A 17,627-nucleotide genomic window follows, 5' to 3' on the forward strand; every position below is an offset into this window, starting at 1 on the left:
GGTACTGGAATCCAAATCTTGCCAAGAGGTATACCTGGTAAACCCTAAAATCTTTGGATTGTGATACTGAAAGAGCTGCACCTCAGAGTCAGAGTGAAGGAGACGTAGACAGGCTTTTTTTATTTTTTAACATCTTTATTAGAGTATAATTGCTTTACAATGGTGTGTTAGTTTCTGCTTTCTAACAAAGTGAATCAGTTATACATATACATATATCCCCATATCTCTTCCCTCTTGCGTCTTCCTCCCTCCCACCCTCCCTATCCCACCCCTCTAGGTAGTCACAAAGCACCGAGCTGATTTCCCTGTGCTATGCGGCTGCTTCCCACTAGCTATCTACCTTATGCTTGGTAGTGTATATATGTCCATGCCACTCTCTCACTTTGTCCCAGCTTACCCTTCCCGCTTCCCGTGTCCTCAGGTCCATTCTCTAGTAGGTCTGCATCTTTATTCCCGTCTTGCCCCTAGGTTCTTCATGACCATAGGGTCTGTCATACAGAGTGAAGTAAGTCAGAAAGACAAAAACAAATACCATAAGCTAACACATATATATGGAATCTAAAACAAAAAAAAGGTCATGTAGACAGGCTTTTACAAGGACTTCAGTTTAACTTTAAGTAATCCCAACCATTGGAAATTGGATTAAGGTAATTCCAGAGTGCTAATGCCTCTAGGTGCCTTGCAGAGACAAATACAAATTTTCTTCAGAGAGAAACAATATCGGCCTCAAATTTTTTCTGAAGTTTCGTAAAATACTATATCTAGCACACAATAGAAAACAACCAAGTACACAAGAAGACAAGACAAAATTAACAAAAGTCATCGGAAATGACACACAATAGAAAAAGACACATCAGGGCTTCAGATATTAGAGTTATCAGATATATCAGACATAGATTTAAAATAAATATGCTTACTATGCTTAAGGAGATAAAGGACAATATAGAGAATTTCTGCAGATAAATGGAAACTATTAAAAAGTATAAAACAAATTCTAGACCTGAAAAATAGAATAATCTCAATTAAGAACTGAATGGAAGGATTTAACAGCAGAGTACATATAGGTGAAAAGAAAATTATTGAACAGGAAGGTAGGTTGGAAGAAACTATCCAGAAAAAATGCCAGAGTCACAAAAGGATGAAAACATTGAGTAGCTAAGAGACAGAGAATACAGAAAGATTTCAAGTAACGTATGTATACTTGAAATCCAGGAAGAGAAGAGAATGAATAGAGGAGAGAATGAATGAGGCAGAAGTAATATCTGAGGAAATAATGGTTGACAATTTTCTGAAACTTTCCAAAATGTCAAGCTACATATTCAAGAAGCCATTCAAATCTCAAGTAGGATAAAATTTAGGATTAGAAGATGTGGTATATATCATGATTTCATATATACTTATTTTGTATATTACCACTGAACTCTCTTATAGTTCTTATAGTTTTATATCTTTTTCGGTAACTAATTATGAAATATGCAATATGTGGCATAAATGTTGCAAGTACTTTCTCCAGGGTCAGTGTCAGAAATCATTAATTGGTCATCTGATCGAGGCTAGGTGCAATAAATCCTTCTCAAGCTGCACTCTGTTGGGAGACAATTCTCTGTGGCTTTGTCATGTGCCTGCACATATTCTGAGTAAGGCACTCACTGCCCATTGTTCTGAACTATCTTTTCAAGGTTGTATAGCAAACAGCCTTGGAAGATAGAGATAGTGTCTCCCTCATGAGCAAAGGTAAGATTTGCTAGTAAGGATAAAAGACTCAGATTCTTTAAGCTCAGAGTTCTTCTGTGACACATCTCATTGTGTGTGTTGGTGTCATCTGGCTCTCTTCATATCACCAGCTGGGAAATGGGATCCAGGAACTGGTGTAAAAATGCTGATACTCTGGCTACTGCTATTGATGTGAGTAATAAATTGTCTTTCATTTCTGAAAAAAAAAGATGTGGTATATAAAGCAAAAAAATGGACAGAACTATAAGAAATAATAGAGGTGCCCAATCATAGTGGGAGATTTTAAAATATCTTTTTTTGTAGATGACAGAATAAGCATATAAAAATAGCAGAAATATAGAAGATTTGAACATGATTAGCAAATATGATTCAATTAGTTCAATCCCTAATTGGTATAAAACTACACTCAACAATCACAAAAGTTTCATTCAAAAAACCATATGGTTTTTTAAGGAGTGATGTACTTATTTTATTGTACTTCCCTTTATTTTATTGTATTCCCTTTATTTATTTTATTGTATTTTTATTTTATTTTATTTATTTTATTTATTTATTTTATTTATTTTATTTATTTTATTTATTTTATTGTATTCCCTTTATTTATTTTATTGTATTCCCTTTATTTTATTGTATTCCCTTTATTTTATTGTACTTCCCTTTATTGCACTTCGCAGATACTACATATTTTACAAATTGAAGGTTTGTAGCAACCCTGCGTCAAGTCTATCGGTACAATTTTTCCAATAGCATTTGCTCACTACATGTCTCTGTGTCACATTTTGGTAATTCTCACAATATTTCGAAGTTTTTCATTATCATTATATTTGTTATGGTGATCTGTGATCAGTGATCTTTGATGTTATTATTGCAAAAAGAGTACAACTCGCTGAAAGCTCAGATGACAGAATTTTTTAGCAATAAAGTATTTTAAATTAAGGTATGTACATTATTTTTTAGACATAATTCTATTGCACACTTAATAGACTACGATACTGTAAGCATAACTTTTATAGGCACTGGGAAACTAAAATATTCATGTGATTCACTTAATTTTGATATTCACTTTGTTGTGGTGATCTGGAACTGAACCCACAATATATCTGAGGTATGTCTGTATCAAAATTGATCATATACTGGGCATAAAGCAAGTTTTAACAAATTTCAAAAGATTGAAATCATACGGTGTGTGTTCCCTAACCATGGTGCAATAAACTAAAAATCAATCATAAAAATATAACCAATAATCTGCATATTTTTTGGAATTAGGAAATACATTTTTAAATAACCCATGGGTCAAAGAAGAAATCAGAATTAAAATTTGAAAATATTTTGCATGGGATGGTAATAAAAATATTACATTCAAAGTTATAGAGGATAGTTTGCTTCTGGCTATGACAGCCTACTAATAGAAGACCAATCCTCTCACTTAGAAGGACAAGAAAAGCTGAAAAATCAATTGTTATTACATTTAAACAAGTTAAATTGTTTAAAGACATTGGAGAGGGACTTCCCTGGTGGTGCAGCGGTTAAGAATCCGCCTGCAAATGCAGGGGACATGGGTTTGATCCCTGGTCCGGGAAGATCCCACATGCCGCAGGGCAACTAAGCCTGTGCACCACAACTACCGAGCCCGTGCTCTAGAGCCTGTGAGCCACAACTACTGAAGCCCACCCGCTCCAGGTCCCGCGTGCCACGACTACTGAGACAACGTGTTGGAAGCACTGAAGCCCACGCACCTAGAGCCCACATACCGCAACGAAGAATAGCCCCTGCTCACCACAACTAGAGAAAGCCTGTGCACAGCAATGAAGACCTAACGCAACCAAAAAAAAAAAAAAAGACATTGGAGAGCTGTGAAAGCAGCCAGGATTTGAAGTACCAAAATCGTGGAGAGAAGGGAAACTTAAAGAGGTGAAACACATTTGACACCAATTTTCCTCTTGAAGCATTTGTCAATTCATTATCAACATGGGTGGAGAGACTGAAAAATAAGCTGCTAAGAGTCAAAAAACCTTAGTAGAACTTTCAGCAGTTACACAGAGTTAAGGATTCAAAATCTAGAACTTAGGGCTACCTACACATCCAGGATTTGATGGGCTAAGATCTTGGAGAAAGGAAATTACAAAGAAATGAAACTGATTTTCTCTTTGAGGCATTCACCAATTCTTAAATGGGTGTAGAGCTAAAAGCAAAGAAACCAAGTAGAAAAAGGCGATTAAGAGGCTAGGAAGATAAACTGAGCTTTTGGCAGCTTCATAGTGCAGGGAAGATAAAAGTTGGAGTTTGTAGATTTCCAAGATTGGGGGAACTAATAAATTCCCTAGGCTGTCAGTTAGAACCCCTGAAGGATTACACCCTAGGAATAAGGGTGAACTAGAAATAGAATAGGTCTGACAAAGATTGAAATCCAAACTCAAATTAGTTCAATTCTTGATTAGCTTAAGGTAATTTACTCTTATACTGCTTTGCCAAAGCCAAAGCAAATCTTCTACAAATCAAGACAAAGTCATCTACATTTTCTAGAATTTTTCATTCATAATATTTAGCACTCAAACAAAAGCATACCAAGAGATATGACAAACAGAATTTTTTTAAAGGAGGAAAAGAAATGAACAATAGAAATGGACCTATAGAAGATTAAGCTATTAGAGGTATCAGACATAAACTTTAAAAGAATTGTGATTGATATGTTCAAGAAAACAGAAAACAAGATAGACGTTTTCACCCAATAACTGAAATGTGGGGGGAAAAGAATCAAATGGAAATTCTCAAAGTAAAAATGTAATAGTGACCTTCAGCTTCAGCTCCAACATATGAAGAGTTAAAAGTCCTCATTGCCCTCCTTACAATAAGAAAAATGTTGAACAAATAGAAAATCAACAACTTCTCTAAGATTGATCAGAGAATTGAGGTCACAGGGCAAAACAACACCCCCAAAGTCTGGAGATATAGGAAGAATCACAGCTAACATGAGACTACTTGAAGCAGTAACTGGTCAGAATACCTTCAATGGTCATTTTGAATTGCTAGAGGCTGGATGTAGACTAGCTTAAGAGTTAAAAATCTATGGGCAGGGTCACTTTCGAGGGGATCATCACATTTTCACTATTTTCTTCCCTGGTGGAAGCCAACAGGTTCTCACAATGAAGATCAGAGAAAATTTCCCTCATATTTCTGTCAGGGGGAGGGGAAAATAACCATTTTGAATTATGCCCAGGGGAAAAATAACCATTTTGAAATACATCCAAAATGTTCTCCATAACAAAGGCTATCCTGAAAGGGAAACTACTTTACCAGGGCCTTATCTGACCTGGGGGAAGGACAACTGGCTGGTTCCAGCTCCATCTAGACTTCCTGTCTCATGTAAAGGGAGAAAAAAAACACCATTAATCAACCGGATCTAATTAACATTGGTAGAATATTTAATCCAACAACAGCAAAAAATACACATACTTCTTAGGCTCACATAAAATATTAACCAAGACAGACCACATTTTAGGCCATAAAACACACTTAACAAGTTTAAAAGAGTAGAAAGCATACAAAGTATTCTCTCAGACCACATGGAATTAAACTAGAAATCAATAACAGAAAGATAGCTGCAAAATCTCTAAATATTTGAAGATTAAACAACACACTCTTAAAACATGTGTCAAAGAAGGAGTCACAAAAGAAATTTTTAAATATTTTGATATAAATGAAAATCAAAATATTGATACAACTTATCAAAAATTATGGTATCCAGTGAAAACAGTGCTAAATTTATGGAAATTAATGCACACACAAATTTCCCCTGCTTTTTGAAAGTTTGCTTCATGCTACTTGCTTTTTTACAAAAGACCTACATTAGTACCTGTTTTCACAAACTGAAAGAAATCCAAAGGCAATTTTTGCTTTTATGGAAAAAGATGAAAAGAGAAAATAGCATTCAGCATTTGTTTTGCAGCAAGCCAAGCTATTATGGAAGCAGCATGTACCCCAAGGAGTGAGAGTAGCATTCACTGCCAAGCTCCTTCCCTGTGAACTACACTCATCATCTCAGCATCAAGGTGCCATAGCTTTGAACTGTGTCTGTGAGCATCTGTGCTTTATCTCAGTTTATTTTGTGCATCCATTAACAATATTTGTCCTAAGGTAATTGCTTCTTCACTTTAAGCCATTTTGGCTTGTGAACACTCTACTTTTGGACAGCAGTGGAAACCTGTATTAGAAAATAAGAAAGAGGGGAGGTGTGGCCAAGATAGTGGAGGAGTAAGCCCCTGAACTCACCTCCTTTCATGGGAACATCAAAATTACAACTATTTACAGAGCAACTATCTATGGGAATGACCTGAAGACTAGCAGAAAACATCTTCCACAACTGAAGATATAAAGAAGGAACCACAATGAGATGGGTAGGAGGGGCAGACACACAATATATCCAAGACTCACATCCTTGAGTAGGTGACCCACAAGTGGGAGGATAAACACAATCACAGATGTTCTCCCCAAAGACCAAAGGATCTGAGCCCCATATTGGGCTCCCCAGCCTGGGGGTCCTGCACCAGGGAGACAAACCTCCAGAATGTCTGACTTTGAAGGCCAGTGGAGCTTGCAAACAGAAGAGCCTGAGGGGTATAGGAAACAAAGATTCTGCTCTTAAAGCTCGTGCAGCTGTTTTGGGAGTTTCCTCGTTAGCATCAGTGTCCTTGTAGTAGAAAGAACTCCCACATGCCACAGAGCAGCTAAGTCCGTGTGCCACAACTACTTGAACCTGTGCTCTAGAGCCCACGCACCACAACTACTGAGCCCACGCACCACAACTACTGAAGCCTGCACACCCTAGAGCCTATGCTCCACAACAAGAGAAGCCACCGCAAACGAGAAGCGCACACACTGCAACAAAGAGTAGCCCCTACTCACCGCAACTAGAGAAAGCCTGTGCATAGCAATGAAGACCCAACATGGCCAAAATTTTTAAAAAGTACACTAGAAGGAATCAACAGTAGATTAGATGATACAGAGGAATGGATCAGTGAACTGGAAGACAGTGTAGTGGAAATCACGCAAGCTGAACAGAAAAAACAAAAAAGAATTTTAAAAAATGAGGATAGTTTAGGAGACCTCTGGAATGACATTAAGCTACCATTTGCATTATAGAGATCCCAGGAGAAGAGACAGAGAAAGGGGCAGCGAACTTATTTGAAGAAATAATAGCTGGAAACTTCCCTAACCCAGGGAAGGACACAGACATTTCCTCTAGTATCAGGAACAAGACAAGGATGCTCACTCTCACCACTTTTATTCAACATACTATTGGAAGTCCTAGCCACAACAGTCAGACAACAAAAAGAAATAAAAGGCATCCAAATTGGAAAGGAAGAAGTAAAACTGTCACTGTTTGCAGATGACATGATACTATTTATAGAAAATCTTAAAGATGCCACCAAAAAACTATTAGAACTAATAAATTCAGTAAGGTTTCAGGATACAAAATTAATATACAGAAATCTGTAGAATTTCTATACACTATCAACAAACTATCAGAAATAAAAATTATGAAAACATTTACAACTGCATAAGAAAAGAATAAAAAACCTAGGAATAAACCTAAGCAAGAAAGTAAAAGACTGGTACTAAGAAAACTATAAAACATTGATAAAAGAAATTGAAGACAACACAAACAAAGGGAAAGATATACCATGCTCATGGATTGGAAGGATTAATATTGTTAAAATGGCCAATCTACAAATTCAAATGGAGTCCTATCAAAACACCAATGGCATTTTTCAAAAAACTAGAACAAATAATTCTAAAATTTATATGGAAATACAAAAGACCTGAAATAGCCAAAACAACTTTGAGAAAAAAAGAACAAAGCTGGACATATCACATTCCCTGATTTCAAATTATACTACAAAGCTACAATACTCAAAACAGTATAGTACTGGCACAAAAACAGAAACATAGATCAATGGAACAGAATAGAGAGCACAGAAATAAATCTACACTTACAAGGTCAATTAATCTATGACAAAAGGGGCAAAAATATACAATGGGGAAAAGACAGTCTCTTCAATAAATTGTGTTGGGAAAACTGGACAACTACATGCAAAATAATTAACTGTACTACTTTCTCATACCATATACAAAAGTAAACTCAAAATGGATTAAAGATTTAAATATAAGACCTAAAACCGTAAAACTCCTAGAAGAAAACATAGACAGTATGCTCTTTGAATCAGTCTTAGCAATATTTTTTTGATATGTCTCCTCAGGCAAAGATGATAAAAACAAAAATAGACAAACAGGATTACTTCAAAGTAAAAAGCTTTGCACAGTGAAGGAAAATATCAACAAAGAAAAAGGCAGCCTACTGAATGGGAGAAGATATTTGCAAATGATATATTCGATAAGGGGTTAATATCCAAATATGCAGATAATTCATACAAATCAATAACAATAAAACAAACAACTCAATTAAAAGATGGGCAGACAACCTGAAAAGACATTTTTCCAAAGAAGATGTACAGACAGCAGACAGACACTTGAAGTGATGCTCAACATCACTGATCATCAGGGAAATGCAAATTAAAATCACAATGAGATACCACCTTACACCTGTTGGAATAGCCATTACCAAAAAACACCAAAACAAAACAAAAAAAGAAAAAAAAATAACAAGTGTTGGTAAGGATGTAGAGAAAAGGGAAACTTCATTTACTGTTGGTGGGAATGTAGATTGGTGTAGCTACTGTGGAAAACAGCATGGAGACTCCTCACAAATTTAAAAGTAGGACTACCATGATCCAGCAATTCCACTTTTGGATATTTTTCCAAAGAAAACAAAAACACTAATTCAAAAAGATATATGCACCCTTATGTTCACTGCAGGTATTATTTACAAGATAATATGGATAATATACCAAGATATGGAAGCAACCTAAGTGTCCATTGATGGGTGACTGAATAAAGAAATTGGGGTATACATATATACCATTATGTTAGTTTCAGGAATACAGCAAAGTGATTCGGATACACACAATGAAATACTACTCAGCCATAAGAAAGAATAAAATCTTGCCATTGTGACAGCATGGATGGACCTTGAGCGTATTATGCTAAGTGAAGTAAGTCAGACAGAGAAAGACAAATATTATATGACATCACTTATATGTGGAATCTTAAAAAAAGTACAAATGAACTTATTTACAAAACAGAAACAGACTCACAGATATAGAAAACAAGCTTATGGTTACCAAAGTTGAAGGGGGGAGGGATAAATTAGGAATATAGGATTAACAGATATACACTACCATATACAAAATAGGTAAACAACAAGGATTTACTGTTGCACAGGGAACAATATTCAATATCTTGTAATAACCTATAATGGAAAAGACTCGAAAAAAATATAATATCCAAATCACTTTGCTGTACACCTGAAACTAACACAGTATTGTAAATTAACTGTACTTCAATTAAAAAAATTTTATTTTTTAAAATATTTATTTATTTGGTTGAACCTGGTCTTAGTTGCAGAAGGTGGGCTCCTTAGTTGCAGCACGTGGGCTCCTTAGTTGTGGCAGGTGGGCTCCTTAGTTATGGTAGGTTGGCTCCTTAGTTGCGGCAGGAGGACTCCTTAGCTGTGGCACGCAAACTCTTAGTTGTGGCATGCATGTGGGATCTAGTTCCCTGGTCAGGGATCAAATCTGAGGCCCCTGCATTGGGAGCACAGAGTCATATCCACTGTGCCAGTCCCCAATAAAAAAAATGTTTAAAAACTTTTATCTATCCAGAAATAAAAAGAAACTTCCATAATTTGATTAAAAACTATCTACAAAAATAAAGGAACAAACATCACAGTTAATGTTGAAATATCAGGAGATTCCACCTGAGATATGTAATAAGAAAAGGATGGCCACTGTCATCACTTTTATTCATCACCATGATGGGGATGCTAGACTTTGCAAAAAGGGAAGAAAAAGAAAAAGTACAAGAATTGAAAAGGAAGAAAGACAATTTGCATACAAAATTATTGTGTATGTAGAAAATCCAAAAGAATCTATAAATAAACTATTAAAATTAATAAATGATTTAACAAGATCACACAATACAATGTCTCTCTCTCTCTCTCTCTCTCTCTCTCTCTATATATATATATATATATATATATATATATTTTTTTTTTTTTTTTTTTCGGTACGCGGGCCTCTCACCGCTGTGGCCTCTCCCGTCGCAAAGCACAGGCTCCGGACGCACAGGCCCAGCGGCCATGGCTCACGGGCCCAGCCGCTTCGTGGCACGCGGGATCCTCCCGGACCGGGGCACGAACCCACGTCCCCCGCATCGGCAGGCAGACTCTCAACCACTGCGACACCAGGGAAGGCCCTGTCAATATATTATTAATAATCAGCTCTATTCCTATAACAGCAGCAAGAAATTAGAAATGAAATTTTAAGAACAAAGTCACAAAAACCCCCAAGTCCTAGAAATAATTCTAACAAAATATGTGCAAGTCTGAAGATGAAAATTCAGACATTATTGAAAGAAATTAAAGAAGACATAATTAAAGGACAAAATATACCATCTTAATGTATTGGAGAACTCAGTATTGTAAAAATGTTAATTCCTTCCAAATTGATCTATAGATTCATTGCAATCACAATTAAAATCCAAACAGGTGATGTGTCTGTCTGTGTCTGTATCTGTGTGTGCATAAATTGGCAAGCTTATTTTTTAAATCTATATGGAAAAACAAAGTGCCAAGAATATCGAAGACAATTCCAAAAAAAAACAATAAAGAGGATTTATACTACCAAGTATTAAGATGTATCATAGAGTTTATTTTTATAACTTAGAGGTAAGGAAAACTTTCCTCAGGATGAACAAAAGTCCAGAAGCCATAAAGGGAAAATATGAAAAACTTGATCACCTATAGGTGATCACTATAAAGGGGAAAAAAAACATGAATGACGCTAAATGAATTAGATATCCATCTACTTTGAGAGCACTAATTTCTACCTAAGTCAGCTTGCCCTGATTCCCTGAGCACAAAATAAACAACCTTCTGATGATAATTTGGTTTCTGCTGCACATTGATCTTAAGGACAGAATGTTCTGAGCAGCCAACACTAAGAATCTGATCTATTTCATAATTACATTTCTTATAGTAACATAGACTGTCATTCTGTTTTATTTTCAAAAAGAAATTCCACCCCATTTAACAACATGTTATGTCCATGTGCAAACTTAGAAAAATGCTCAATAAACAGAAGGCTCTAATGCCCAAACAAAGATGCTTGTATTACACTTACTCTTTCACTTTTTAAAATGTAAATGGTCAACAGGGCCAAAAAGTTACACTTAGCCCACTGCCAGTGCTGGATTGAATTCCATTGGCATGAACCTGTTAGGATAAAATTACCCATCCAATAAGGCTTCTTTCTCACCCCCTACCTTCTCCCTCCACTCAGGCTTACCCCCAAACCTAACATTGCCCAAGCCCTTAACACAAGGCCTGAGAGGGACCCAATGGAGAGGGGAAAGCATGGAGATACACATCTCTGAAAGTAAATATGTGTTGACCTGCTTGACACCACACCTCAGGGCAGAGCAAACCAGGGGTCATTACCCTAGTCTTCGGCACCCCAAGATGGCAGCACGATAGTTCTGGTTTAAAGGCAAGAAAGAGCCACAGTTTAAACAGAGAAATCAGAATAAAACGTTCAACCTGGGATGTGATGTAAAATGAATGTAAAAAGATAGCATTGAAAATAGTCATAATCACTCTTCAAAAAAAACATTCTCAAGGGAATTTAGCAGAGAAATTAACCAAACAGAGGCATAAACACAAAATTTGCCTGAACCACATCAATTTGCTAAACCTACACTTAGAATCTCTTTTGAAACAAGGCAAGTAAAATATGAATTTAAAAATAGAAAACCAGTTTCCTGAGCCTTGAAATATTATGCTTTGGGTGACAATTTATAAGAGAACTATACTCCATCTTTGTAAAATTCCCTTTGAACACATTTGACTGGGATAGACCCACTTAAATTCCTAAAACAATTAGATGAGAGAAAAACCAAAATAGCAAAATATCCTCTGAGTTTCTAATTTCCTCAGTTACCCAGAAGTTGCCATCCTCTCTAAAGAGAGGACACTGCCCCCTCCCTGCCCCGATGAGCTGCCACAATCACAGAACTGTGCCCTTCCCAAAATGTTTGAGTGGCAGCCTCCGATGTGAAAGCATGAGGACATCTGCGTGTGGCTGGGCCGGCCCTGTGGCCTCCCTGGACCAGGCAGTCACATATCTGTCTCACACAGCACTTACCAAAGTCTGGGTGATTCTGTGCCAAACAATACCAGGTGTGGGACATCAAAATTGCATGCAGTGCACATAGTGCTGTGCCACGTTAAGACTGGTGCCTTCTCAGTCTCTGTTCAACAAAGGTCCAAAAAATCTTGGCATCCAGCCACACCCAGGTCACCGTATTACCACAGCAATGACAAATATTATTCTGTATCAAATGCCCACCGGTGCATCACCTGGTGTCATGGGAATTAAGCGGTCATCCACAAAAGACACAGAAGCACAGAGACTACTGCCAATGGTCTCTCAGAAGGAGGAAAGGAAAAGACAAGTCCGAGGGAGGGAGAGGGAAGAATGGGAAGGGATGAGAAAAGAGACCTGCAGGAGCAGATGGACACTGGTCAGACCTGTGCCCCTGCTGCACGGTGGCTTTTTATTATGCAAATTGACCTCATTTTTCACCGCATGTAGAAAAGTCACTCAGCACCCCAAGTTCAAGATATCAATACAGAAGTTTTTATTGTTTGCTCCATTCTCCAACCGCTCACCCTACCTGACACATAGGAGCAGCAAGATAAATATGAGTATCTCTGTTTCTCACCCAAGTCTCGTCTATAGGCAACCCCTAAGACTTTACTCTTTCTTCTACACCTTGCTGTGTGGGTATCTACAAAGTTACGTAGTCAACATACAGAATCTCATCTCCGTCTCTGTCTTCATCAAGGGGAGTTTTGTGTTGGGTATCTATGGAGGCATTATACAGATGTTTGGCTCCATACTAGGCAACTTTAAAGCAACCAGTTGCTCAGGTTTGGAAGGCCACTGGCTCTGCCTCTTACTAATGGAGTGATCTTGGGAATCTTATCCAACTTATCCAAATCCCATTTCTTCTTCAGCAAAAATATAATAATATTTACTTGACATGATTATTGAGACTAAGGTGGGGGTGGGAGGGAAACATATAAAATGCCAATGTTTGACAAATGCTAGGTACCACCCCCCTCTTTTCTTCTATAATATACATGTCTTTGACATACATATCTTGCTTACCAAATTTGAGTAATATTATTCTAAAAAGGAGAAAACTCAAGGGCTTCTAATATTGTCTGAAATTATTATTATTATAATCTTATTTAATTATTTACAACCTAAAATTAGGCATCAATGCCTTTACTTATAGCTCTTGGAGAGAGAAACATCTTTCCTCTACCCATCTTGGGTTCTGGGCTGGGACTCTGTGACAAAAGACAGATTAACAAGAGAAAAGCATACACATTTATTTAACACAAGGTTTGCATGATATGGGAGGCTTCATAAGGAAATGAGATCCAAAGAAGTGGCAAAACCTAAATGCTTATATATTGGATTGAAGGAAGAAAAGCAATTGTGCAAAAGAAACTAAAATATGCAGAGACTAAAGGAAGATAAAAGTTATTTTGACAAGAACTGTTTTACAGAATTCTCTCAGCCTCAACTCCCCATCTCTGGAGACAATAATATGTCTTTCTTCCTGGTATAGGAAGGGCATCGTTCACATTGGACTTTTATCTCTTGTCTTCAGGAAGAAAAGGGAAGTTCAGAGCGCACTTCTTGTACCTGCTATTTTTCAAGTGCTTTTAGCTCAAAATAATCCTTATGCCAAAGTGGCATATTTTGGGGTAGCATATTCTGCCACTCTTCACTCTCATACAAAGTACAAAGCAAAAAACTCACAAATTAAAAATACATCAAGCTACATAACTAAACAAATTTAAATTAACATTAATTCCATGAGATTGATAATGTTGCTTTGGTGGCTCTAAATCAGTCTGCAACATAAATATGATACCAATGGCAAGAACACAGATTCTCTTGATTTAAACATTCCTTCAGTAGGGTGAGTCTGATGACTCCCCCTCAACCCTCTGCCAGTTTTGTAACTCAAACTGCTGCCAAACCTCTATCAGTACAAAGTGATACTTAACTTACTATGGAGCAAATGCATCTTCTATGTATTATGTCTTTACGTAGTCTCATTGATGAGAAACAATTTCATTGATCTAAGATGCCTTTGATTTTTAGATACATCATTATTTTATATACCACTAAGAATGAAAAAAATATACTTCTATTTAAACTATGACACAATGCTAAGGTGCCACCAACTATAAGATCTATCATAACTTCAGAAATACTAAAACTGGGGAGCAGGGGGTGGCAGGGAAACATCTATCTTATGATCAATGAATACAGTGGTGCTCACACTTAGTGCCATGACAGTATTTAACATAAACACAAAATTTGGCTCCCAAGTCACCAGGTGACACTTGAAAATACAGAATATACTTATAATGAATTTCTTTAATGAAAACAGAACGCTTAAAAAACATGTATAGGAAATGCCTTAAACCCAGAAACATGTACATGTACTCCCAGAATTCCACCAACCCTACTTTGAGAAATACTTAGGCTTCATGTCTCATGTCTAAACCCAGGCATTAGGAATGTTGTAAAAATTGATGAGATGGAATTGAGGAAACATATTCAGTTCTTAGAAGGGAACAAAGACCCTATTCCTCAGAGGAATTATTTTATCAGTTTATTTATTAAAATCCACTGGGCCAACAGGTACACGAAAAGGTGCTCAACATCCACTAATCATCAGGGAAATAGAAATCAAAACCACAATGAAATATCACCTCACACCTGTTATAATGGGTATCATCAAAATGACAAGAGATAACAAGTGTTGGAGAGGGCATGGAGAAAGGGAGCCCTTGTGCACTGTTGGTGGAAATGCAAATTGGTACAGCCACTATGGAAAACAGTATGGAGGTTCCTTAAAAGAAAATGAAAAATAGAACTATCATATGATCCAGCAATCCCACTTCTGGATATATGTCCAAAGGAAATAAAAACAAAATCTGGAAAAGATATCTGCACATCCATAAGCATTGCATCATTCTTCACAGTGGCTAAGATATGGAAACAATCTAAGTGTCTATCAACAGATGAATGGTTAAAGAAGATGTAGTATGTATACCACAGCCATGAGAAGAAGGAAATCTTGCTGTTTTCAATAACTTTGGAAAAACTTGTAGGCAATTATGCTAAGTGAAATAAGTCAGACAGAGAATGATAAATACTGTATGATATCACTTATATGTGGAATCTAAAAAAGACGAACTCAGAGAGTAGAGTGGTAGTTACTGGGGACTGGGGGTGGAGGAAATGGGGGGATATTGGTCAAATGGTACAAATTTCCAGTTATAAGATTAACAAGTTCTGAGGATCTAATGTACAACATGGTGATTATAGCTAGTAATACTGTATTATATATTTGAATGTTGCTAAGAGAGTAGATTTTAAATATTCTCACCCCAAAAAAGAAATAGTGATTATGTGACAGGATGGAGGTGGTAGCTAATGCTATGGTGGTAGTCATTTTGCAATATATATATATATATATCAATCAACAGGTCATACACCTTAAACTTACACAATGTTATGTCAATTATATCTCAATAAAGCTGGGGAAAAATAACACTAGCGTATGGCAGAAGGACACCTTAGAAAAAAAGGTAAATTAAAAATTATCCACCCTGTCTTTTAGCTAATTAAGGGTGTTCGCTTTTATCAATTAACTCCTATGTTCCAGCACTACTTTAGCAGTTTACCCACATTACCTCATTTAATCATATGATATAAGGACTCTTAGTATCCACATCTTGACAGCTCATCTATCATTTCAACACATCCTCCTTTTTGGTCTAAATATTTTCCCACTCAATATGTGGGAAACATATCCATATAAACCCCACCCATTCTCCCATTCTATCATCTCCGTTACTTCCAACCGAGCCTGTATCCAACATTTTTATTTTCCAACAATTACACAAAACATCAATATACATTACAGATAAGAAAATACAGATGAGGGAAAAGATTCAAATATTAAATTCATGCACTGTCTTATTACTCATAGCCATTTTTCTTATTTTGGTATATAGCCTTATAGAAGTTTTAATGCATGTAAATATTTTATATTTCTCAAAAATGGAATACACTATGTATATGGTCATGTAACTGGCTTTTCCACTTAAAATATATGCTGAGGGCTTCCCTGGTGGTGCAGTGGTTGAGAGTCCGCCTGCCGATGCAGGGGACACGGGTTCGTGCCCCGGTCCGGGAAGATCCCACATGCCGCAGAGCAGCTGGGCCCGTGAGCCATGGCCGCTGAGCCTGCGCGTCTGGAGCCTGTTGCTCCGCAATGGGAGAGGCCACAACAGTGAGAGGCCCGCGTACCACAAAAAAAAAAAAAAAAATATATATATATATATATACTGAATTTTCTCCATGTAAATAAGTGTAGTTGCCCATCAACATTTTCAAGAGCTGAATAATGTTTCAATACCTTAATTTCTTAGCCAAGTGCCTATTTCAAGACACTTGGGTCATTCACAGTTTTCCACTCTTCAAAACAGTGCAAAGATGCACAAACTTGTACAAGCCAGTTATTTCTCCTAAACCAATTATATCTCCTAAGGACAAATTTGTATAAGTGGAATTACTGGGTCAAAGAACATGCACATCTTGAAAGCTTCTGAAACATGTATCCAAATGGATCTTGTACCAAGTATGCTCCCACCAGCACAGTTTGAAGGTGTCCCTCCACCCACACCCTCACCATACTCTGGGTTGGAAGAGAGGTGGATCTTCTCCAGTATGGATGCCAACAGCCCTCTCGAGGTTCCATAAAGACCCTGCCCCAACCAATCTTGTAAAAGAAATCTGATAGAAGCACTAAAAATTATTCTTTTATATTTTCTCATAATTTCAAAATAATCACTAACATATTCACTCCCATAGACACCAGAGTTGGACAAGAAAGAGGATGTTTTCCTATCAAATGCCCTCAGGACCCTACAATAAAATTGTCCCTCTCTGTATGTCCCCAGGATAGGTTCCAGCACTTCTTCATTCAAAGCAACTCTCACTTCCTTCCTCCCCTTGCCACTCCCATTGCCACCAGTGAAATTTCACGCCTTTAGCATCTATGCCTGAACTATGGTGGTAACTTCCTAAGTGGTGTTCCAATCTCCAGTGGCCACTCCTGTCCCCACTCCAACTCTGACCCATTCTGCACACAAGTCAGCCACATAACGTTCCTTTCATCCTGTCACTCCTCTGGTCACAAAAGGGTTTGGTGTCTCCCAGGGGTTGGTGGAATAATATACAGACACCTCAGTTTAGAAATCAGGGATCCTCCATGAATGGAACTCATCCAACTGCTAGACTGTATTTTCCATCACTCCCCTCCCCACACTTTATTCCACAGAGGAGGCACAGCTTCCTTCTTCTGTGGAGAAAAATTCCCACCTCCATGCCTTTCTTCCCATCACTCCTCCTTCCTCCAATGCCCTTCCGCCCTGTTTTTATCCCATCCTTCATGCCCAGTTCTACTTAAGTATCCGGAGGAGAGCACTGTTGCCTGCAGAAATAGGAAACAGATGGCCATGATTAGAGGTTCTCAGTTTTGTTAGTATCTTTTTGTTTCCATACATCTTGCCTCTCCAAATATATCATAAACTCAAGAACATGATAATTTTTTTTTTGCTG

Source organism: Delphinus delphis, chromosome X, assembly GCF_949987515.2.
Source record: "Delphinus delphis chromosome X, mDelDel1.2, whole genome shotgun sequence".
In the NCBI taxonomy this organism is placed as follows: Eukaryota; Metazoa; Chordata; class Mammalia; order Artiodactyla; family Delphinidae; genus Delphinus; species Delphinus delphis.